This window comes from Macrobrachium rosenbergii, chromosome 50, assembly GCF_040412425.1.
Source record: "Macrobrachium rosenbergii isolate ZJJX-2024 chromosome 50, ASM4041242v1, whole genome shotgun sequence".
NCBI classification, from domain to species: Eukaryota; Metazoa; Arthropoda; class Malacostraca; order Decapoda; family Palaemonidae; genus Macrobrachium; species Macrobrachium rosenbergii.
The window spans coordinates 30,549,774-30,575,373 of record NC_089790.1 but is presented as its reverse complement, the minus strand read 5'-3'; the positions used below and the strand labels follow the sequence as shown (position 1 = coordinate 30,575,373).

The following is a 25,600-nucleotide window of genomic DNA, read 5'->3' as shown; positions in this document are numbered from 1 at the left end:
TCGCCAAAAATAACTCGCCGACACCAAACCTGTAAAATGGGATGTCATAATACTGCATGTTATTTCCTTTCTTGGAGTTTAACACATTTTTGCAATATCAGTTTGTGCATGACCTAATCGACTGTAAAACAGACATTAATTATGAAATTACAGACGAATTCGATGTGGAGTTTAATTTTCCGTAATCTCTGCTTTTGGGATGGAATGGCATGTAAGATCTAGGCCAAAGGCCAAGCGCTGGTACCTATGGGGTCATTCAGCACTGAAAGAGAAATTGAAAGTAAAAAGGTTTTAAAGGTGCAACGGGAGGAAAACCTCTCAGTTGCACTATGAAACAATTGTTAGAAGAGGGCGGAAAGTAAGATGAAAGACAGAGAATAAGAACGGAGGTACAGTAAATGGAATGAAAGTGGTTGCAGCTAGGGGCCGAAAGGACGCTGCAACGGAACTTAAAGAATGCCTACAGCGTGCACAGCGTGAAGTACACTGACAGCAATACCCAACCCCCCGGGCACAGGTGGGCAACCTGTTGCTCGCGAGCTCCCTCCTGCTCTTTGATGGTCTGACAGTGCTCTTCAGGGGAAGTGAATTTAGTGCTCTCGAGCACTTTCGTTAAACTGTACGGGTGTAGTAGACAAAAATGTCTAACACCTAACATACCACTGAAAAGAAAAGTACATTTTTTTTTTTACTCTCAAATACTATATGGGTGTATTTTCTGTAAAAATTGTACTTTACACAATTTTTTGTCTGATTATCATTAGATTTAAAATAGAAAATCTGTTTAGCCAAATAAAATTATAACTACACTGGCTGTGTGTTTTTCTGATATCTATAATTACATTTTCATGCAACTTAAACTTAGTGTACTTCATTCTGAGGAAATTGAAACAGATTTGCTTCCAGTAGGTCTCTTAAGACAACGAAAAAAAAAGAAACTTACAAAGAAATATGTTCCTCCTTTATATTTACAAATTTTCGTCAACACAAAATATGACATCTGATATCAAAATTCAAATTTATCCTAAAATTTTATTGTTCGGTACTTAAAAGGTTTAGTTATATTATAATGGCAATATAAACTATATTAATTAACTATTTAAAAATTATTACGAAAAAAAAATGTTTGTTACTCTCGTCTTGAAAAACAGAGAATAGGTTGCTCCTGATGCTTAAAAGGTTGACCACCTCTGCCATACGGGATAATCTCTGTTGTTGTTTTTTTTTTTTTTTTTTTTTTTTTTTTGGTGAACGCATTAATGTCATTTGGGTACAATCCATTCTCTTCACGTGAGAGGAATTTTTAGTACAGAAATCTTCCTTGCTAGTGGTTAATCTACCGGGAGAGCACACCAGTACCAACTTGATTAAAAAGAAACAAATAAAAATAAAAAAAAACTCTTGTGCAGGAACGCAGTGTTTGTGCAAATGGGACTATATCAAGAGGACGACAATACCCAGGACCTACCCAAGGTCCAGAGAAAACTACCCACATTCATAAGTCACTTTCACTCTTTCTTTCACCCCCGGGTCGTGTCCCCCGCCTGATGACGTCAGAGAATTTAATATCATACTATGGTATTTGTAATTCTTTTGTATTGTCAATCAATTCATCTCAGCAATTTCATCTTCTATTTTCTCTAGCATTTCAGCCAAGAATCTATTTACTTTTGTCAAGGCATTTTCATTACAACTATATGAGCTCAATACTACAATGAGGCAGTTAGGCTATTATGCTACAGCTCGCAGGGTCTACAATATATCAAGTAGACAGAAGCAAATACGGCTGCTTTTGTATGCTTGGAAATAATGATTTGTATAACTGTCATGGAAAACCCATGATTGGGAACAATACTTTTAAAAGCAGCGTTTTACCCATCTGAAATAGTAAATCGCCTACCGATTGTGCAAACACTAATCGTTGAAAATGTTTTATGTACAGTATAACTGGGTGACCGGAAATAGAGAGGCAGGAAAAAATCACTTTTCACGCAAACATCAAAAACAATTACAGTAAAAAAACCAGTTATACTGTACATCAAACATTTTCAACAATTAGAGTTTGTACAATCAGTAGGCGATTTATTATTGCAGATGGATAAAACGGTGTTTTAAAAGTATTGTTCCCAATCATGGGTTTTCCATGATAGTCATACAAATAATTATTTTCAAGAATACAAAAGCAGCCGTATTTGCTTCTGTCTACTTGAATATTCTAGAGTCCTAGACCCTGCGAGCTGTAGCTTAATAACTGTGTCTCATTTTAGTATTGAGCTCATACAGTTCTAATGAAATTGCCTTGACAAAAGTAAATAGATTCTTGGCTGAAATGATAGAGGAAATAAAAGATGGAATTCCTGAGATGAATTGATTGAGTACGAAAAAATTACAAATATCATAGTATGATATTAAATTCTGTGACGTCATCAGGCGGGGGACACGACCCGAGGGTGAAAGAAAGAGTTTAAGTGACTTCTGAAAGCGGGTAGATTCTAATATTCTACGTTACTTTATAACTGAGTATATGTGGCACGTAAGCACTGGCAACAAAATTTATATATCACACCGTTACATGTTTACTAGCAAAAAAAAAAAAAACCGTTATTTAACAAGCTAAACAAAGTAATAAAAATAAGCGTTAATAACAGCCATATTGTTTGAGTGTATGTTATATATATATATATATATATATATATATATATATATATATATATATATATATATATATATATATTATTTTATATATATATATGCACATATATAATATTTATAATATATATATGCATATATATATATTATATATTTTATATATATATATATATATGCATATATATATCATATATATATGCATATATATATATATATATATATATGTATATATGTATATATATGTTTTTATATATATATACATATATATATATATGCATATATATATGATATATATATGCATATATATATATAAAACGCTTATTTTTATTACTTTGTTTAGCTTGTTAAATAACGGGTTTTTTGCTAGTAAACATGTAACGGTGTGATATAAAAATTTTGTTGCCAGCGCTTACATGCCACATATTTATATATATATATATATATATATATATATATATATATATATATATCTATATATATATATATATATATATATATATATATTTATATATATATATATATATATATATATATATATATATATATATATATATATATATATATGTCAGGAGAATTATTTACCTTTTTAATTTTACTGCTGTTCTTTCATGCTACAATTTGGTATGACCACGGGAAATCGTCTATCACTAATAGAAAGTAATTTACATGTGGTATTTGTTAAGAGCAGAACTAAAAGCAACGTTATCCCACATTATGTAAAATTATGTGGGTACATTGATTATGTAACCTTTATTTTGGCAGGAAACAAAAATTCAGCACATTCTTTCATAGGTTAAATGAATTGGCGGTCTCGATAAAATTCATTTTGGAAGTTAAAAATTCAATTAACTTTTCCTTTTCGGATTGCCGTGCTCACAAAAGTAATCATGAATTTAAATTTATTGTAACCAGAAATCCCATTAATATGTCGGTATATATTCTCCTTTATGCAGGCCACAACCATTAAGTTATGAAAGCAGAGTCCACATCAGTGTTGCAAAGAGTTTTACGTGTATGAAGCCTTGAACGCTATCAGTAATGAAACATGTTATCGATAATAGAGGCAAATATTAAATATCGGGATACTTTCTTAGACGTTGCACTGAGAACGCGGAAAAGACTTATGATAGCAACAAAGAAACACGTAATACAAAAAACTTGCGCTTACAGTCACATTGTCCTTTCTTTTCCCTATATAGCTTAAAATATTTGTGTTAATGTGGCATATAAAACAACAGTACAACGAAAAAGCACTGGTAAAGAACTCTTCTGGCAGTACCAACGACATGTATCCCAAATCTCACGTAATTCTTGTGACAATTTCGATGTTGGTCAAAATGGTAAATAAGTGGAAGAGAGAGCGTAACAGCATAAAAATGGCAGAATATTAATTTTTTGTTCATGTTAACAGCATTATGCTACAAATTGGAAAGGTACTCCAAAACTGGTGTATTCTCATGCCATAGTACAAAGACATATAATCGCCTCTAATTTTATAAAAGGTTTGATAAGAATATGAATATCAACCTAGGATTCTGTATGCTGATCCATCCATTTCAAAAGACACAAGTAAAGTGTGTCATTAAGCCTGGTCCAAAGTAAGTATACCTTAGTTTACCCAGACCACTGAGCTGATTAACAGCTCTCCTAGGGCTGGCCCGAAGGATTAGATTTATTTTACGTGGCTAAGAACCAACTGGTTACCTAGCAACGGGACCTACAGCTTATTGTGGAATCCGAACCACATTATAGCGAGAAATGAATTTCCATCGCCAGAAATAAATTCCTCTTACTCTTCATTGGCCGGTCTTAGATTCGAACTCGCTGCCAGCAGAGTGCTAGCTGAGAACGGAGCCCACTCTCCCAACGAGGAACTTAAGCCTGGTCCAAAGGACGCATAATCGACATACCTGTTACTTTCCATTGAGAAATAATCCAGATCACAATATTTATGAAGAGCACACTATTACTGTGGGCAAAAAAAGCTGTGAATTCTCATTCCAGCTTCAATGGTGACAAACCACGTGAGAAACACATCAAAACTGCTGATGGAAAGAGGAACAACTACCGTACAGGTAACTCCGATCACCAGCAGCACCAAACTGAGAAGCTACAACACCCTAATGTGACCAATAGTTCACAAAGATGGAAGACTGGCAAACTCACAAAGCACCTAAAAACGAAGCTGCTTGCATTTCAGAGCAAAATATCAGGATCAGCATGATCGGTTTTTGATGCTGGAAGGTTCTGGAGAAGCACAGCAGCTATCAAATAAAGAGATATAACACATATTCCAAGAGCTTGAGATGGACAACACTAACATCACCATACCATGGATGGTGATGGTGAAAACAAAGGAAGGAAGAGCAGCGGACAGATCCAGGAACTGTCTCCTGAAAAAGCTAGAGGCACTGGACATTAATGCCTTACTGCACAAAAGAGTTGAAGGGTTTTGATGCCACTGGCGATATGTCACAGTGAAGCACAAGAGCTGTTGTGGTGGGGGAGTGAAAATTATTCCAAAGTTCCTGAACATCTTAAGAACTTCCACTGAAATAGGGTGGCCAGTTTACAAGAATAGTGCAGTCCTGCAATTTTTTTCCTGTCACAGCGGACTCATTCTCTATATTATAACGTTTTCATTTATTGCAGAATGTTCAAAAAATCAAAGCAAATATTTCTATCCTTGGCTGTACAATAAAATATTGCCTAAAAATAGGGCACTGGAGTTTCACTAGATACTTAAATTATTTCTACCATAGTGCAGAACTACGATCAAATTCCTTCATAATTATATATATTTAGTCTAACGCTATTTATTTTAAATTTGCGCATAAAAACGAAGAAAAAATAACAACTGATTTTTTACTGGCCTGCGTAATGATAATTTTGCAAATTAGAATATGTATTTCGATATCATTTGAAAGTCAATTGTTTAATTTCTTGAAGAACATTCAAAAGAGCAGATAAAAAAAATCTCTAAACTTTATAAAAAATTAATAGCCAAATTTATTTTTCTTTTAATATGGTTCATATTTATACCCGCCACTGAACATTTATCGGCAAGGGTACATATACAAGTTTCATTCATTACATGTTTAACTCTTTTCCAGACAAAGGAAAATTTCGTCTTTACCTATACTTTTACTTGCATTCATTAATACTGAACAAGTTAGCTTATCAAATGTACTTTATAAATTATTACTGCGATGTAGTTGTTATTTTTGTTTTAAAAACTGCATTGCTGTCATTTCCGAGCCTACAGCTAGTAGTAATTGTTATCCATCAAACGAAGGCCAACAGGAAATGCAGTCAGCTCCCTCATCTTGTCCTCTCATTAAGGATTGTAAGGAAAAGAAAGAGAATAGGGGTGAGGCGTCAGCTTCCCGACAGGTAGATGGTTATAGCAAGCCGAAAAAGCTGAACTGCATGTTAGAGTGATAAAATGTGGAACATACACCGTAAGTGAAAAATAAAAAGAAAATAAAAAGAAGGAACTGAAAAGCAACTTTAAAAGTAATTCAAACCAAAAGCGAAACATTTCGAAATGAATGAAATGTAATAGAGTTTAGGACAAAGGCAAAGCACTGGGACCTGTGGGGTCATTCAGCGTTGGAGAGGAAAACGAGAGTAGGTAGGTTTGAAAGGTGTAACAGGAGGAAAACCTCGCAGTTGCACTTTGAAATAACTGTTAGGAGAGGGTGGATAGCAAGATGGGAGAAAGATAATATGAATGGAGGTAGAGTAAAAGGAATGAAAGGGGTTGCAACTAAAGGCCGAGGGGACGCTGCGAAGAACCTTTAGTAATGCCTACAGTGCACCCTGAGAGGTGCACTGACGGCATTAACCCACTACGGGATTTCTAAATGAAAAATATTTTTCCCACGAAAATTACGTTTGGCATGATCCACTTATTTTCCGGGCATGATTAATTTTAGCCTTTCCTCCGAACCGAAATTATTTCCGGACGTAAAACTAATCAGTCATCAAAAGGATTCGAAAAACATGGCGGATTTTCAGTCATCACCACAAGCAATAGAAAAAAAAAAGATAATGGAGACCTGGGAAGTGACAAAGTAATGAATAGGCTTTTGGTGTTGAATTTTGGAATATATATATATAGATCTATATATATATATATAATATATATAATATATATATACACATATACTATATATATACATATATATACAGTATATGCATATAAATACATATACAGTATACACATACACACACACATATATATACACTCTGCATTAATGATTAATCATTTTGTAAGTTTGTATGTGCTGTCCTGCTAGCATTTTTATGTTGAGTTTCTACCCCTTGTGTCGGTTCTGTAAACATGGCTTAGCAATAAAGCCAACACCAGTCCAGTCAGGATTTACAGCCTCTTCATTTCTTCCCTTAGTTGTCTGAGATGTATGTATGTATGTATGTATGTATGTATGTATGTATGTATGTATGTATGTATGTATGTATGTATGTATGTATGTATGTATATATATATATATATATATATATATATATATATATATATATATACATATTGCGTGTGTATGTGTGTAGGAAAAGAGAATATTAACACAAAGTGGTGGAAATAGGGATGTGAAAAGTTTATTCAACAAAGATACTGTAAAGCATATGAGATCCAACTACGTGTCAGGGGGGGTCATGTGCAGGTACACCGGAGGATGGATAAGGTAGTTAAAAAGGAAGAAGGAAAATGGAAGCAGGTAATGAGAACAAAGCGAGTAAATCCAAGCAAGAACTTCGGGCAGTATGAAGTAGTTTTACAAAGGAGTAATGCAGAAAGGTTAAATGGGTCACAAAATAGTGATGCGAATGGAGAGATCACTGTCGACGTGAATTCAAGTCTTGGGTCTTATTATTACATAAGACCGAAATCTGGACATAGCGTCCTGTTGTTTTGTTACAGTGTGCGGACGGATATGTAGCGTCCAAAATAATAATTATACAATAAATCATTATAATAGCAATAATTACAAAATAAACAATTTCAAAATATTTACAGTTATAAAAGTTGCAATACAAAATTTATAATAAAAACATAATTTGTGAAAAATAACGAAAACAAGAATACATGTTCTGGTGATAACAAACAAAACAGAAATGGAAATGCAGGTATACGCATTACGGGGATAGGAGTGGAAAGGGGCGGGGGGGGGGGGAGAAAGCGTGTGATTTAAAAGGTGTTACTGCTGTTGTTATGGTTGTTTCTTATGTTAGTATTGTATGTTGTAGGGCGTCTGCTAGATGGGAGTGATCTTTCCGCTTCTAGTTGTCTGTTCAGTGTAGGTTTATGTAATAAAATGCAAACAAATTCTGCTATGATCAATCTATGGCGACTATGTTTTGAGTAGATGATATATTATGTATTCTCCACTAGCTCTTGTGTCGTAGGTTTGCGGTTGTGATGGTCTGTGTAGTGTTGGTGGATGGATCCATTATTTCGATGGGCCTGTAGGCGTCTTTTCAGTGTGGTGGAAGTTAGACCAACGTACGTTTTTTCGGAGGACTGGCACATCCTCTCTGGGCAGGTAAAGCAGTAAACGACGATGGTACTGTCTTCCTTGTCTGGGCAGCCCTTCGTTGGCTGAGTCGGTTGAGCTTCAGACTGTCACTCGATGGGCCGGAGTTCAATTCCCGCGGCCGGCTGATGAAGAGTTAGAGGAATTTATTTCTGGTGATAGAAATTCATTTCTCGCTGTAATGTGGTTCGGATTCCACAATAAGCTGTAGGTCCCGTTGCTAAGTAACCAGTTGGTTCTTAGCCACGTAAAATAAGTCTAATCCTTCGGGCCAGCCCTAGGAGAGCTGTTAATCAGCTCAGTGGTCTGGTAAAACTAAGGTATACTTAACTTTTTTCCTTGTCTGGGTTCGGGCTGGTATTATTTCTCATTATGAGAGAGGCTGTCAAATTCGGTTTGCAATAAACGCGTACATGGACCTCCTCGAACCCTCGTCCTCCACCTCCTCCTCCGTCCTACCCCAATCCCCCTCATCTTTTACCTCTTCCCCCCCTCTCCCAGTCTCCGACGCAAATGAGTACCCTCCATTACCGAAGTTTCGAGTGCTTCCTGCTGAATGACGGACCTCGTATGCTGCAGTAGTGGCTCTTTAAAAAAAAAACCACCCTGGCATCAACATCTCAGCACTGCCAAACCACAGAGGAGAATTCACAATTACTCCAAAAGACCGAGCAACAGTCGACCTCCTGAAGGACAACACAGAATTTCCCAAATGAGGAGCTAAACAAGGCCATCATCTGTAATTACCCAACAGAGCTCCATCTGGATCCTCTTCTGGAGCTCCCCCATATTGTGAACGCAGAGAGGTGTTTAACTAGATATAAAACACCTTCACGGAAGATCCTTACCACCTTCAGAGGACCAGTCCCGAGTCAAGTATGGCTTAGGACATGGGGATACTACCCTACAGAGGAATACACTTCAGAACCTCTCAGGTGTTACAGATGCCAACGTTACGGTAATCATCAAGAACGTTGCAAAGGCCCTGCAATCTGCGCCATCTGTAGTAAAAAACATGAAACGAAATTGTTTCGAGAGACTGAAAAAGGGGGAACCTACAACACCCACGCCCCCCAACTGTTCTGAACGTCATCATGCGTAGTTTAAACGATGCAGTGCTCGATTATCCCGCATTGCACAGTTGAAAGCAGGAGCCAACCTGCCAAAACTACCTCCTATAGCAACACTTGCACCCAGACCAACGACACCACCAGAAACGACCAAACAAGTGGTTGAAGCAGCGCCTGTTTTGTGTCACGATATAGGTACTCAAACTGAGCAGCCAACACCCCACACCCCTCAATCTACTCCTAACCCAGAACCTCAAGCCTCTTCCCTTCCTCCTCAACCTACTCCAAATCCCGTCATCGAACCTCACGCCTAAAGCCCGGAAATACAACAGCCACAGGTGCTGTTCTCAACTTGAGGCCTCCTTGGTGCCTTCCAAAGCCGTTAAGATAAGGTGTAAAAACCCAAATAGAACCGCAAACAATGGAAAAAAAAGACCCTGAAATAGGGAGAAAAGGGATTTTCTCATTGGTACACGATCTGTTCGAAGAAATCTGCTACCATCATTGCATTTCTCCTGCCAAGGATGAACTCAGACAGCAGCTCCGGGACAAGTACTCTGATAGTCGTTTACCATTTGATTAGCAAATAACCTGTTTCAACCACTTAAGGCCTTCCTTTCCCCTTTTTTCGGCCGCCTCACGTCTAAAGACCTAAATTTTTCAACTGTCGCTCTAACCACCACTTAAGCTATTACTTACATTTATGTTGCTTTCTCTAAAACTTAAAATTCTTCATCTTCCTCCATCGATCCCTACCTCTAAAAGATCGATGCTCCTTTCTGTTCTTGAAAGTCAGTTAAATATGGTATTAAATCTCCATAGATTTTCTGTTTTTCCCGTTTTTCTCCGACGATAAAATAATGATTCATTTTCCTTACTGGCTATCTACCACTTGGCAGGATTCGCTACTATCGCTCTTTCTATCCTACTGACGGGTGCCCTAGGGCTCAAAGAGGTTTGCAACCTCGCCTGTTAACCTTTCATTTCACACCATTTCACTGGCATGCCCAGCAACCACAACGAAAGTAATTACGTACATATCCTTAATTTCACCAGCTCATCAAAAAATGACTTACGGGCTGCCCTATGACCAAGAGCCCGTGCTGGCATAAGGCCAGCTTAATAAATAACAACATCAACAGTCCAAATGATACACTTTGAAGATGTCACGACGAGTGACGGAACAGCTGTGGTGTTGTTTTTAGTAAATGGAACAGAGTTAATTTTCGTTTTTTTCTTTTTTTTTTTGTCCAACTAAATTTGGAAGAACGTAGAAAATTCTGAAAATATTGTCAAACCAATAAGAATTTGATCAACAATCAAAAAGCCATAGAATTCAACGAAATTTACACACAAAAAAACTTTGCCCCCAACAGCATATATATAAATATATATTTATGAAATATATATATATATGCACACACATACATATACACATATATATGTATATATATATACATATATATATATGAAATATATATGTAATATATATAATATATATACATGCAAATAAATATACATATATACATATATATATATATATAAATATACAGTACATATATATATAATATATTTATATATATACATATATATATATATATATATATATATATATATATATATATTATATATATATATATATACGGTATATATATTATACATATATTATATATATAATACATATAATATATACATATATATTTTATATATATATAATATTCATATATATAATATACATATATATAATATATATATATATATATATACATAATATATATATATATATATATATATATATATATATATATACATATATATATATATATATATATATATATATGGGTGTGTGTGTTTGTGTTATATCTCTCCATACAAACTCCGTGACAAATTTTGTTTTTGTACATTTATTTACTTTGTATCAATTATTTCCAATGTAATACCCGACTGGCAACGTGGATGCCTGTTAACTATGAAAAGTCTTGAGACAAAGCGTCAATAAAGTGGTAGAGAAGTATAAAAACAAAACAAAGGAAATCACGACCAAGGGAAACGTCCAATGTTGAACGAAAAATAAAGATTATGGCCATTCCCGCTGTACCTCTTAAGGCCTCTTTATCGAGGGCTGTGGACGACTACATGCAAATGCTTTTATGCCCATTTATTCTTATTCCACGTTCCAGTATTTTTTTCCTCCTGGGTTTTTGTCCCAACCAATAATTATTTTTCAATTTCTTGTTATTTACCAAGGATGATACTCCTCGTCCTTATACCAGGTTGCCCAAAATGCGTAAACATGTTGCCTTTGACAACTATGCCCTGTAGAGAGGTTTCTAAAAGCCATGGCCTACAGGACGGGTGGTCAAATGTTCTCTTGTAGCCCTGGTTCACCAAAGAAAACATGAAAAAGAAAAAAAAGGAAGCAGCATGGGCTTAACCACGGAAGACGCGACAGATATGTTTCTTGCAGTACGCGAAGTTACACATCATGATAACAAAAGTCGGAACAGAAATACAAAGCTTGGCTGCAGAAGGAAACCATCAATGAATGAATGACCGTTTAATCCACGGATTACGAAATTATACAAAGTAAATGAGGGAAGAGTTTAGGTAAACTGTCGGGTGTTGGGAGCTACTGTGATCACAGGAGGAATATTCCTCTAGCTCAACAGAATAGTGAATGGAATGGTGACTATCAAACACACACACACACACACAGAGAGAGAGAGAGAGAGAGAGAGAGAGAGAGAGAGAGAGAGAGAGAGAGAGAGAGAGAGAGACACTTTGTAGGGCAGACAGAAAGAGTTGAGGCGAGAGCGAGACCGTTGATTCAATCCTTGAGGAGACAAAATAAGCACTGGAAATATGAGAGCAAAACCTCTAAAAAATTAATAAATCCGAAATGAAGCTTTAATGACAGAAATGATGAAAATTTATAGCCTAAACAAAATGCCCAAGTTTTTCTCACGTAGATTTAGCCTTACGAACATGCCTTTAGCACCTGTGGCTTAGTTCTATCTATTTAGGATAGACTATTCACTACCTTTTAATACAAGGTTGCTAAAGATACTCAACACCTTTCTCTCTACAGCAACTTCATTATCATTCCCCAACATGACACTTGCTCTCTCTCTCTCTCTCTCTCTCTCTCTCTCTCTCTCTCTCTCTCTCTCTCTCTCTCTCTAATACAATTACTCACCATCCCTTGTTATCTCAACGTTACCCCCATCTAGCAAATTACTTAATCAAATTCGAAATGAACGTGTTACGAAGTTCCCTCGCCTCTCCTTAATCCCATACATACATATAATATATATATATATATATATATATATATATATATATATATATATATATATATATATATATATATATATATATATATATATATATTATACTGTATATACAAATATATACAACACATACATTATATAAATATATATATATATATATATATATATATATATATATATATATATATATATATATATATATATATATATATATTAGATATATTTATATATAATATATATATTGAGCTACATATACCGTTTAATATCCAGTTTACTATAACTCAGGAATAACTTTTACCCATGGGGAATTATAACTGATTCGCGCTTTGTCACCAGTGGAACTCGAACCATTGCCTGGTTTAGAAACAACGATGTATGGTGTATAGTGATTTTTAATCACTGAGCCAATCAAGAGAGGTAAAAGTTGATGCTGACTCTGCTGTACATGTGCCTGTCGAATTCAGGTCTCGTATTCAGAATCGCTACCCTCCTCGCCCAGAACAAATGATAACTGCTGTATGTGTGGGCTCATCAGCAACTTCATATACTAACACTTGCCTTTATCTCGACCCAAACTCCATCTTCCTGGATACTAAGGTTACTCTATTTCAACATCTCTTCCACACCCATTCAGCCAACTTTCTCAAATCTCTTGTCCTCCGTTCTCTCCATGTGATCAAAACACCTCAAAAGACTATTCTCCAACTTTTCCTTTACGCCAATGTTTCACCTGCATTTTCGTCTTTTTTCGCGTCTCTTTTCAACATTTCTTCCTTTATGTATACTAAATAACCGGTTCACTTCAGCAGCCTTTTTCACTCCTTCATATTCAACATTTGCGTTTCATTTCCATAAAAGGAGCTTCCTCACCAATTCCTTCTTACACTACAATTATTACTTTCTTCATAGGAGCGGTGGCTAGAGCTCTCGGCTAGCACGCTGTTGGCCCAGCGTTCGAGTCTCCGACCAGCCAATGAAGAATTATAGAAATTTATTTCTGGTGGTAGAAATTCATTTCTCGTCATAATGTGGTTCGGATTCCACAATAAGCTGTGGATCCCGTTGCTAGGTAACCAATTGGTTCTTAGCCAGGTAAAATGTCTAAACCTTCGGGCCAGCCCTAGGAGAGCTGTTAATCAGCTCAGTGGTCTGGTTAAACTAAGATATACTTAACCACAATTATTACTTCCTTGGCCAGTCACCCTCTCTTCCAAACCTTTTTTTCTAGATCCTGATACCTTCTTTGCCTCACCTATTCTATGATTCACCCTTTTTCTAATCTTAACATCATTCGCTACAGTTATTCTCAAATACCTACATCAATTAGCCACTCCGATAATTCCACAATCCATAACGAGATTCATTTTTCCATATCCTTGCTTTATATTTACCCTTATATTACCTTACTCTTGCTAAAATTAGCATAAAACTTTTTTCCTCTTACAAATACTTTCAAACTTTTATCCATCTCCGCAACTTCTCTTCGTTATCACCTACTAAAATAGAGTTAGTGGCAAACATCAACCACTACACACTCCAACAATAACCCATTTTCCGACAAGTTAAACTTCCATTCACACCTTACCTCATTACTCCATTCACAAACACCCATACAGACAAACATTCTAACACACTATTACACCAAACCTGTTCACAGAACTTCGACTTACGTATTTTAAAGCAAGCTTTGCTTTCATTATGAAAACTTCTAATTATTTTCAAAATTGCTTTCTAAATGATCCAAAAGACCATATTCAGAGTAATCTAAGACGACATATGGGACCAATTACATAACTTGCAACTTCTATATTCCACTAATATGCCTAAATGTTAACTTCTTGAAACCTACAGACACAATTGGAAATTAGAACAGATCTGCCACAACATCTGGAAAAAAAAAAGTCTTATAAAATGTGGAGGGTAGGCAGGCACGGTTCAAAGGTGTCCTGAATCAACATTTGCGGCTTTGCATTTAACACTGGAAAGGCATGTACTGTACAAAATACTAAGTAGATTTGCTATGCATTCCGGACCTCAGGATCATCGTATATGTCTCCTCTCTCCGTTCATTAAAATTCTGCGTTCTTCCAAATAGTCTTACTGAAAATTGTTTCTAAGGAGGTGGTTGCTGCTTCTATGATATGATTAACATACCCGACACGGATCTACACTGTAGAGTATGATAACCAGGGATTACAGTACTAGCATCATTCTATTGAGGTCCATGCTCCAAATGAACTGATGTGTGAGAGAGAGAGAGAGAGAGAGAGAGAGAGAGAGAGAGAGAGAGAGAGAGAGAGAGAGAGAGAGAGAGAGAGAGTTATGACATTAACAAGTAGGAAAGTCCACACGATTTACCTTATTGTGGATAGCTCCAAGAGAATCATCATCATGTTCCACTGTTCTGTTATCATTGTTTGATATAATTTCTTGTATGTACTTGATGTACTGTCATATCTCATCCATTTTTTTGTCCTTTATGAAGAACTGAAAGGAAAAGGTGACATCGGATAATTAGTACTAAAGTACTGAGTAAATTTTTCACGTCATTCTTTACCTTCAGATTTCTACAGAACATGTAATAATAACTATTTTCAGAATCCCTCCTTCTACAGCACAAGTATAATATCTATTTTCAGAATCCTCTCTTTCTACAGCATAGGTAATATCTATTTTCAGAATCCCCCCTTGATAATGGACTAAATTCAAATACGATTCTGTCAACAATTAAGGAAAATGTATGCATTCATGCTTTCTATGAAAAGCAAAGCCCACGTTTGACATCTCATTCTGTAAGCAAAGTCCACGTTTGAAATCTCATTCTGTAAGCAAAGTCCACGTTTGAAATCTCCTCATTCTGTAAGCAAAGTCCACGTTTGAAATCTCCTCATTCTGTAAGCAAAGTCCACGTTTGAAATCTCCTCATTCTGTAAGCAGTCCACGTTTGAAATCTCTAGACAGAAAAACCCAATGATCCTCAAAGTACTTCTCAAAGTTTCCTCATGCAATATGCAAATGACCTTCTTGACATATTCTGCCTTTATATTTGAAGCACAAGGCACGTACAATCGTCCTTGAAAGGGACTGGAATGTAATATAAAATTTAGGCAAATGGCAAAGTGTTGGGATCTATGAGGTCATTTAGAGCTTAAACGAAAACTGAGTGAAAAATATTTTCAAGATGTAACAGGAGGAAAACCTTGTAGTTGCACTACGAAACAATTGTTAGGAGAGGATGGAAAGTAAGATGGAGAAAGTAAGATGGAAGAAAAGAATATGAACGGAGGTAGAGTAAAAAGAATGAGAGGAGTTGCAGCTCGGGGCCAAAAAGACGCTGCAAAGAACCTTAAGTAATTATTGTCTACAGAGCACTACTTGAGGTACACTGACAGTACTACCCCCTTAAAAGCCCCATAAGCGGTACGATCGCCGGATCCGGTCGTCTGAACCGGAAGTAAACCTCACTGACTGACTCTATGGTGTTCTCCACCGACCAGATGTAGGCGGAGTCCGTCGGCCTCTCCGACCAGCTCGCAATCTGCCTTTGCCCGGTTCATGGCTTCCGTTTTAGTTCAGGTGGCCGGAAGCCTCCACGTCTGTGGCGTGATCTTAAGATTTACCTCAGTTTCAACTAAAAACTGAAAGGGAAACATGGCAGCTACGTCGGCAGGTAAGTTCTTGGAGGAGTTTATTGACGTCGTAGGAAGGTGAAATGAGGCTTATGATAAGTTAGTTTAAAAATTACAGGAGAAGGATGCAATATATATATATATATATATATATATATATATATATATATATATATATATATATATATATATATATATATATATATATATATATATATATATATATATATATATGGTTGGAGAAGAGTAATGAATGATTTCAAGCTTATTTATTTAATGAATTGAAACTCTACTCTGGTGACTGGTTTAATTATCCGAGAATGGACGAGCAGACCGACATGGAATTATTATATATGGTCTCCCCTCTTCTGGAAATAAAAAGCACATTTGTACGAGACAACCAATACCACTGTACGAGAGGTTGCTGGCAGCACTTCACTTCGGCGCCACTAGTCGTTCCTTGGGGCATATAATCCCAGAGACATGTAAAGCAATCATTCAAGTTATGCAACACGAGTTTACAAAGGTAAAAAGTAACTATGTTGCATACATAGCATCCTGCATAGTCTAGTGGTATATAGTCTAGTATACAGTAGGTCTATGAGCCGTTAAAGCAGAATAGGCCGTAACCTTCGTTTCTGTAGCCAAGTGAGGGTAAAATCTTCAACTTTTTTGTACAAAAAATTTTTAATTTATACAAGGAAAATTTAAATATTATTGAAAATATTAGTCATAGACTTTTATGTTATGTATGGAAAATAACAATGTTATTTAAACAATAGTACTAATACACACACACACACACACACACACACACACACACACACACACACACACATATATATATATATATATATATATATATATATATATATATATTATATAATATTATATGGTACTGCAATGAAACTAATATACACCCCTAACCATATATATACTTAACATATATTAAGTAACACTGTAATTTAAACAACAGCACTAATACACACACACACACACACACACACACACACACACACACACACACACACACACACACATATATATATATATATATATATATATATATATATATATATATATATATATATATATATATATATATAATATATGGTACTGCAATGAAACTAAAATACACCCCTACCCATATATATACTTAACATATATTAAGTAACAATATAATTTAAACAACAGCACTAATACATACTGTATATATATAATATATATAAATTATATGTGTGTGTATGTATGGCAATAATATTTTCAATAATATTTAAATTTTCCTTGTATAAATACAAAATTTTTTGTACAAAAAAGTTGAAGATTTTACCCTCACTTGGCTACAGAAACGAAGATCAGGGCCTATTCTGCTTTAACGGATCATAGACCCTACTGTATACTAGACTATATACCACTAGACTATGCAGGATGCCGTGTATACAACACAGTTATTTTTTACCTTTGTAAACTCGTGCATATAACTTGAATAACTGCTTTACAAGTCTCTGGGATTATATGCCCCAAGGAACGACTAGTGGCGCTGAAGCGAAGTGCAGCCAGCAACCTCTCGTACAGTGACATTGGTTGTCTTGTACAGGTGTGCTTTTTATTTCTAGAAGAGGGGAGGCCATATATAATAATTCCATGTTGGTCTGCTCATCCATTCTTGGATAATTAAACCAGTCACCAGCGTAAAGTTTCAATTCATTAATAAACAATCGTGAGATAATTCATCTATCTTCTTCAACAATAGTTTAATCCAGGTTCTCCCTTTTCGCTGGGGTTTTTTCAATTTCTGCTTCAAGAGCACAGTCTATAGCATGGTCCATAGCGTCATCACTGAGCAGAGCTTACACATCTTCACCCTACCAGGTTTCGGCAAACTGAAGTGAATCCGAACATCTACTGTATGAGCAACGCAGATACTGGAGTTCGAACAGAACCTGATCCTTCAGTCGTAACGTCTATGGGGTCCTTTACACGAGTCCTTGAAAGGGCATAACACAACTAGATGATTGTTTCTAATTCTTGGTAGAATTAGAAGGTATGATAACATACTTCCCACTTGTTATGTAAGTTTTTTCTTTGTTGCATCACATAAGAGAGTTCTAAAAGTAGCTCCTAGTGTTGTAAGTTCCTCTACCCACAATTCTGCCACTTCATCTGCTTTGAGTACTTTCCAACAGACTGATACAAACATCATCATACAGAAAACAAGAAGTCTTCGTCAGTCATGGACTACCTCCATGTGCTAACACGTTATCATGGACTGCTCTTCTCTAATGTATTTTACTTGTCTTGCCTTGAGGTAAATAATCGGTCTCTACTTCACAAATGGATCATTATTTCTGCACCAAATAAAACACTTATACTTCTTTGAATCAACTTCCATTCTCCTTGTCCGGAAAATATGAAAGGATTATATAACAAAGCCTTTCAGGCTGCAAGCTGGAATGGTATTTGCAAGGTAGTTAAATGGAATTATGTGAGTGAGCAGGGCAGGGGGGGGGGGCAGTGAGCTACCATTTATCTGTTGTAATCAAGTATTTTTTTCCTTCAGGAGGAACAGGTACTAAGTGATAAAAGTCTAATTTATGCACCTAAGATATATATTACTTTAAAAAGTTGTAGTTTTTTCTATAGGAATACAAACCCTGTTATTTAGGAGAGTCACTCTTAAGGTAAGAGCATGAGTTTCTCACCTGACTGGGAAGTTGAATCTCCACTCAAAAATCCCATGCTCCTGGTCAAGATCGTGAGCAGGGGGCAATGATGCCTGAAACATATACAGTCTGGCATAGGGATATAAGACTGATTGAGCCCTGAGCCAAGCAGAGTGTGTCTGAACTATAAGCTTTGGAGAGCTAAGTGCTGCACTACAAATAGGATAGCACAGGCTGGATGGCAGCTAACATCTGAGTCAATCAAAAATATATGGGTTCAGATGATACATTTACACTCACCCCCATATTAAAAGAGAGAGGAGTAAGTCACACCTCATAAGATAGGATGTCTGGTTATGAAATCTTTCTGCATTGTGGCCCAACCAACACATACTCAGCATGACTGTTGTCTTGCAAGGAGGGAAGGATGGAAAAAAAGAATGAGAACTAATCACCCATTCAGCCTCCAACCCTATGCCATCCGAATACCTTAAACAAGATGCTTTTTTGTTCAGTATGAGTTTGGAGACTGCACAACCTGATGAGAACCCATCACAGGCCCCAAGGAAAAGGATCCATCAATGTGTGGGTACCTAAGGAAAAGGATCCAAGAACTTGTGAGCAAAGTCTCTGAGGTAAAATGAGGTACAGGTAATCTGGTGCCACCCAGCAACTACCATTATTACCTGTGAACCATCTGAATGGCAAGGGACTGGCCAATGGCCCTGGCTTTGGGAAATCTTGCCAGGACTGGATGACTGTCCTCTTCATACGACAAACAGACAGTTTGCTGGATTCCTTCATTACGCCAGAAAGAAAGGGCATTCTGGTCATCAAATTTTAGTGTCTGTCAGTACCAAGGAGACCCAGACACTAGCCTAAGAGGTCAGGTTCTCATTAGATAGTGTCCAAGAGCTCGTACTGGGCTTGAAATCATCTCATCCAGCTCTTCACTAAGAAATTCCTGGGAGGGATGGAACCAAGAAACTCTCAAAGTCTTATCAGAAACTGATAGGTTCTGAGTTTTCACAACAAGAGGGATCTCAGCCCTGCAACAGCCAGGCAAGGCACAAAAAGCTATGTAACCTGTCAACACACTATGAAGAGGCTGATGCTAGCAGAACAAGCCCTGAGAGGGAGATCTTACACCAAATCCTCTCTTAAGGGCTCTGAAGTGCCTGACTTAGGCTGTGGAGAATAAGAGATACAGCCTACTCAAGAGGCCAAAGTTAACAAGGTGAGCAAAACTGTTCAAAGCCCCTAAAATCAGGGACAATGCTATCTAGGAAGACAGATACATGCCCTTCAGTCAGAAAGCCTGACTCAAAGCTGAGCAATAGTGTTCACTGCATGGGCTGAGAGGAGCTTTTCTCAGTGAAGATGGATGAGTTAGTTTGTGATCTGTAGCAAGCAGCTTTAACCAGTCATGTCCACATGGTCCACTCCATGGTACATGGTAGTTGAGGCTACCTCAAAACATATGGCCAGCAGAAAAGTGGGCCCAAAGGTAATATCTGGATGACTAAACCAAGAGAGCTTGCAGATTAAATAACATTCAGCAGGGGCCAATAGAGCTACCAGGGTTACTTGAGACTTGGTGTCAAACACTCAGTTGATTACTCAGTAAATCAGACTGACAAGAGAAAAGGCAAAGATATCCCAATATGCAGGGGCTGCTAGAAGGCATTTCACAATGCAGTCCTAGGTCTGGAATAGAGAAGCAGAACACCAGGGCCTTCCTATATAACCATGTGACAAAACCCTTGCTCACTGGAGTTTCCCAAAGCTCATAAAGTCTTTCCTTATGCAAGACACTAGGAACCAATCTGTTCTAGCTAACTGCCTTTGGCACATAAATAGGCCTTTCAAGCTGCAAAGTCCGTGGCTGACAGATCAACACCCCTTGTCACTCATCAACACCACAGTGACCATCACAAGATTTAGGAATGTAGCAATTATCTGTGCTGGAGGCATTCCCAAGATGTAAATGGCAAACGAAAGTCGATCTATATCCAAGTATCTAAAGCTGAGACCTCCCAAGCATGAACCCATTCCATATGGATGTGTCTGAGAACAGAAGCATCTCAAGAGGTGGACAGTTTGAAGGAACTCCCGCTAGGGGGTTCCCATTGTCATGCCATGCCATCTTCACTCTTGGCTTAAGGGCACAATGTGTGAAGAAAAACTGCTTAAGGCCAACCAATGCTGCTTCAATTACCAATGAAGTGAGCGCTGGTGGAGGTGACTGAGAGCCATGAGCTTCTATAAGGATGACAGGTAACTGAGGGTGACCTGCCAAAGCTGGGCTGTTTGTTCTTGTCTCAAAAGGAATAGCTCTGCAACCTCCATGAGCTTTCTGAAGCAAGAGCCTCGCCAAAAACTCTTGCTGCTGCCAGCTCTAGCAGCATGCCCTGAATATTCCTGGTGCTCAGGCTCTAGCAGCAGATGAAAAGGTTTCTGCTCTGGAGCATCTGTATCTCTATGATGCAAGAACCAGCCAGTCATTGAGATCATGCAGATGTATTCCATGCAAGTGAGCTTAAGCTCACACCAAGGTGAACATTTGCCTAAACATCTGAGGGAATACTGCCAGTCCCTAAACACAGAGCTTTGAACCATTACACAGTCCCTTCTCAGACAAAATGAAGGTACTTCCTGAAGGAATGACTGATGAGCAACTGAATACATACTTGCTTCAGATCTACCAATAGCATGAAGTTGCCCTCTCTGATGGATTTCAACAAAGGATGAGTTATTTCTTCCTAAATCAAGTCTGTAGCACAAACTTGTTCAGTCTCCAACCCTCAGTTGCCTTCTCACCATAACAGCCACTATAAAAGGCTAAGAACAGAGTATCTACAACTTATTATTCACTCTACCCAACACTGCCCTCTCCTCTGCCAACAGGGTCAGTGCTTGAGGGATCCTGAGGGGTAAGTTGGAAACAGAATCCATGTACAGTATTAGAAAGGGAGTCAGTTGTCCTTGAAATCTAGTTTGTAACCATCCCAAAGGACACACTATCCCTTCTTATGGCAACTGCAGAGAGGAACTGTCTACCACAGCATCCCGATCTTCAAGACAGAAGGGTTGGGAAGACTCCTTGCCCTTTCGTAAGGAAAAAAAAACTTGGCTTGAGAAGAGTGAAAACACCATGACACTTCTAAATACAAAATTGGCCCCGATGTAGGTGCTCTGAAGCTAGAAGAAAGTCAACACCTTTTATCCTAGTACCAGCAACCTCATGAACTTCACCTTCTCATCCTCTGATGAGACAGCAGTGATGGTGAAGTTAGCAAGAGTCTTTAACCAGAGATGAAATCATGATGCTACCTGGAAGGAGGCCATGGCAACCGACTCTGCTGCCAAAATTGTACCTTCTTGTCAGAGTCTCTCAAAGGGAGGTTATTCATTAGTCTGGATACTGACAAGTCCAACTGCAGGGGAGTAGTCTTAATGTTCTCTGGCATGTCAACAGCAGGGAAGGAGCTTGCTCTATCTGCAATAAAAATAGGAACCCTATGAACCGGAAATCAACCTTCTACCTGGTCCCCTATGTCGACCCTACCATACATACAGAAAAGAACACAAATTTCAACTTGCCAGTTAGCAGGAGTAAAGCAAGGCATCCTCGCTTGAAGACAGTACCAGATTCTATGACCAATCATAGCTTGCTCAGAGTAATACTCTTATATGAAATATAATTAATCAATATAAATGATATTTTCATAATAAAATAAATTTTTGAACATACTTACCTGGTAGTTATATATATAGCTTAAGTCCCTGACGTCACGGCAGAATTTCAAAACTTGCGGCAATCGCCGATAGGTATGTCAGGTGGTCCACCTATGCGCCCTCTATCCAGGTATCTGGAACCACACCAGGTATTCCTCAGATCTTCCATGCCTCTTGTCTCTAGAGGGGAGGAGGGTGGGAATTAATTATATATAACTACCAGGTAAGTATGTTCAAAAATTTATTTTATTATGAAAATATCATTTTTAAACATCTGACTTAACTGGTAGTTATATATATAGCTGATTGACACCTTTGGTGGAGGGTCAGAGACAGCCAGTATCGTTGGAATTGACAAAATAACAATTGTAAAACCAACTCAAGGTTCCTACCTGTTAAGGAAGCAAACTTCAATAAGTTTTCCTGCTTCATTTTATCTGCATTCCTTAAGAGATCCAGCGATCCACCCAGGGGGCTGAAAATCTCTAGGGGCTGTCAACCGGTGTATAACCTCTATGTGACTAGACCTCCTTAAATATACCCTCATTCCGGGCGCCAGTAAGGAACACAAAAGACCACCTGACCGAATAACACAACAAACTAACAAAGTGTAAAATATTTACTAATGATTGCGGAAGGCTGCGTCCAACCTTCGCACACAATCATAAAAATTTTCTCCATTTCAAGAAAAGGAGAAAAGGGTATATATTTATGGTACAGCAGGGGTAGATCCCTCACCCACTACTGAATTAGCCGCTACAAAAGGTCCGAGAGTGTAGCGGTCTTCATAAATGGTCTGAACCTGTTTGAGGTAATGTGATGCAAACACCGACTTGCTTCTCCAGAAGGCTGCATCTAAGATACTTTGTAAGGATCTATTCTGTTTAAAAGCCACCGAGGTTGCTACTGCTCTAACCTCGTGTGTCTTAACTTTAAGAATCTGCAGATCGGTTTCATTAAACTCTGAATGGGCTTCTCTTATCAATAGTCTGATAAAGTAAGATAACGCATTCTTAGACATAGGTAACGAGGGTTTTTTGACTGAACACCACAGCGCTTCTGACTTACCTCGTATTTCCTTAGTTCTTTCCAGGTATGACTTGAGAGCTCTTACAGGACACAGGAGTCTCTCTATTTCCGTACCTGTGATATCCGACAGGTTCGGGATCTCAAACGTTTTGGGCCAGGGTCGAGATGGAGTCTCATTCTTTGCGAGGAACCCAAGTTGCAACGAACAAATTGCTTTGCCTTGTCTAAAGCCCACGGTCTTGCTGAAGGCATGGACCTCACTTACTCTCTTAGCTGTGGCCAAACTGATCAGAAAACAGAGTTTTTAGAGTAAGATCCTTAAATGATGCCTTATGTAAGGGTTCGAACCTATTTCCCATAAGAAATTTAAGAACGACATCTAAATTCCAAGCTGGAGAATTCTGGCCTTTCTCTTTAATGGTCTCGAAGGATCTGATAAGGTCCTGAAGATCCTTATTGCTGAAAGGTCTAAGTTTCTGTGCCTAAAAACGGCCGTTAACATACTCCTATATCCCTTAATCGTGAAAATAGAAGTTAAGTTCCCTTTTAAGGAAGAGAAGGAAGTCTGCTATTTCAGTTACAGAGGTACTGGAAGAGGAAATAGAATTTCTTCTGCACCATCCTCTAAATACTTCCCACTTGGATTGATATACCTTGATTGTTGATGACCTCCTTGCTCTTGCAATTGCGTCAGCTGCCGCCTTCGAAAAACCTTTAGCTCTTGCAAGTTTTTTGATAGTCTGAAGGCAGTCATTTGTAGAACTTGGAGGTTTTGGTGATACCTTTCCAAGTGGGGTTGTTTGAGTAGATCTATTCTGAGAGGTAGTCTTCTCGGGGTGTCCACCATCCATTCCAGTACCTCTGTGAACCATTCCTTTGTAGGCCAGTAAGGAACCACTAGGTCATCCTGGTCCCTTCGTGAGCTGCAAACTTTTGCAGCACTTTGGACCAATCCAGCATAAAAGCGTCTATGTGGATCGCTTCGGGATCCGGAACGGGAGAACAGTAGGTTTCCAACTTCTTCGTTTGAGCTGTGGCGAAGAGGTTTATGCATGGTCTGCCCCAAATCTGCCAGAGGCTCTTGCAGACGTCCTGGTGAAGCATCCACTCTGTCGATAGAACTTGATTCCTTCTGCTCAGCATGTCTGCCCTCACATTCTTTTCGCCTTGAATAAAGCGGGTAACTAGAGTAACACCTTTCTCCTTTGCCCAAAGAAGGAGTTTTTTGGCGGTCTCGTATAGAGAGTAGGAGTGAGTGCCTCCCTGATTCTTGATGTAGGCCAACGCCGTCGTATTGTCGGAGTTGACCTGAACTACTTTTTTCTCCACTAGACCTTCGAACTCTATTAGAGCCAGAAGGATAGCAGTTAGTTCCTTTTGGTTGATGTGCCACTGTATCTGATCTCTGGTCCAAGAGCCCGAGACTTCCATCTTTCCCAGTGTTGCTCCCCATCCCGAGTCCGACGCGTCGGAGAACAACACTAGGTCTGGGTTCCTCTGATGCAGGGAAAGTCCCTCTTGAAGTTTTAGGGGATCGTTCCACCATAGTAAATAATCTCTTATTTGTTGTGAAATGGGAATACACTTCGTTTCTAGTTCCTTGTCCCTGTCCCAGTTTCGATTCAGATGGAACTGCAACGGACGAAGGTTCAATCTTCCTAAAGAGACAAACTGCTCTAGAGAGGAAAGGGTCCCCAGTAGACTCATCCATTCCCTCACTGAGCAAGTTCGTCTTAGGAATTTCTGAAGTTTTTCTAAAGCTTGTTCCGTCCTTGATGTTGACGGAAAAACCCGAAAAGCTTGACTCTGAATCCTCATCCCAAGGTATTGAATCTCTTGGGATGGGATCAGTTGAGACTTCCTTTTGTTCATAAGGAGTCCTAGATTCTCCGATAATCGAAGAGTCGTTCGAAGATCCTCCAGGCAGCGAGTGTAGGAAGGAGCTCTGAGGAGCCAGTCGTCCAGATATAGGGAGACTCT

The 25,600-nt window shown here is 38.0% G+C and overlaps 1 protein-coding gene across 1 annotated transcript in view; it reads right to left on the bottom strand.

The window, feature by feature from the left end:
- Nucleotides 1-25,600, bottom strand: part of LOC136832808 (uncharacterized) — a 348,711-nt gene that overhangs the window by 314,841 nt on the left and 8,270 nt on the right. The window contains exon 2 of the mRNA XM_067094392.1: nucleotides 14,920-15,048. The gene's annotated coding sequence lies outside the window, so the exon portion shown is untranslated. The remainder of the gene's footprint in view (nucleotides 1-14,919; nucleotides 15,049-25,600) is intronic.